Below are 1,464 nucleotides of genomic sequence, written 5' to 3'. Positions count from 1 at the left end.
ACAGGCAGACTGATTCTGCTCATAGGGCCATTGCAGCTAAATCCCTGACCTTTGAGAGTGTGTCAGTGAGGGTGTGTCCACCATTATCTCTAATAGCTGATGTTATCGTCTTTAGTGGCCCATCAATACTGCTGCACACTCAGCCATGGATTAAAGGGGTCTGCCTGCTTTAGGTGGACAGGAGAGCATTCAGGCTCCGTTAGAGAGGAGAGAGGCTACTCTGTCATTCTCACCAGTCAATGGGTGAATAAAGGAGAACAGGAGGTAAAAACAGCAGCGTTTCTACTGTAGGTAGAAAGGCCATTTGCAGAGGGTCACGTCGATGGCGTAGTTACGTCTGTGCTGTGCTGTACTGTGTGTGTGTGTGTGTTTGTCACTGACTTAAACCTTGAACTTTTATCAGGTAATTTTCCTCTTAGCTCATCATCTTTCATCTCAACATCCTTCCATCTGTTTTTTTAAGTTTAGGGAACTATCTGGCAGGGTTCTATGATATAATACATTCACAGGAGGGGAAAAAAGTTCACCTGTAGTCTACCGGAAATGTTGGAATCTTTTCTTGGTTTGTGTCGGTAGGTCGGTGAGGATGACTGGCAGGTGTGCTGAGCAGAGCCTCATTGGAAGGTTAAAGGCCCAGTGCCAATATTGATAATGTTTCTTTAGTGTAATAGCTGTTTTGGCGGGATGGAGTTTTGGCCTGCCTGGTGACATCACCAGTAAGAAAGAGAGTTCCAAACCTCTCTGGGGTTGAAATGATTTAATATTGAGATAAAAAATAACGGCTGCATTGAACCTTTAATAAAGCCTTCTGGACAGAAAACTTCCTCCTTTTGATTGGCAAATTAATCCAGTCTGACAATTCTCTTTACACTCGCCACGTACGCCTGTGTCTACAGACATCCTTTGGAGCACGAAAACCCAGATTCACATTTTCATATATTAAAGCTCTCTTTGCAATCTGGTGGCATGTTCAAGATTTATTATGAGTGAAAGGAGACTGGTGATTGACAGTCTGACCTCTCCTGCACCTCTTCAACTATGAGGTTGTACATTTGGGCAGACTCATTGGGAATAATGTCGTCTCGGATATCCCAGACCTCGGAGCAACGTAAGCTAGGCAACGGTACAAGGCCTGGGGAGGATGTTGGCTTCTCTCTGACATTTCGAAAGAAGGAAAAAAATGTATTTTCTTTCCCGGGGAGGGTCCTCTTCAGACAGACAACTCTTCCATCAAATCACAGGTTTGGGTAGACGGGGGTTAAAATGCGGGCGGGAATTGTGCTCATGTTTATCTGGGCAACAAGTGGACACGGCAGTGACTTGCGTCCTGTTTTAGACTCGTCCTCTCTGTCTCAACTGACGCTGGAACATTGGTACAATTGGCATCGGAAGCAACCCGTCTGTCTAGGGAGCTGCATTAGTAGAGGGGGAAAGTTCTGTTTACTTTTCATGTCAACGTGTCAT

The sequence above is a fragment of the Salmo salar genome, chromosome 27 (genome assembly GCF_965601325.2).
Source record: "Salmo salar chromosome 27, fSalSal1, whole genome shotgun sequence".
Classification (NCBI taxonomy): domain Eukaryota; kingdom Metazoa; phylum Chordata; class Actinopteri; order Salmoniformes; family Salmonidae; genus Salmo; species Salmo salar.
Note: the sequence above shows the minus strand (reverse complement) of the source record.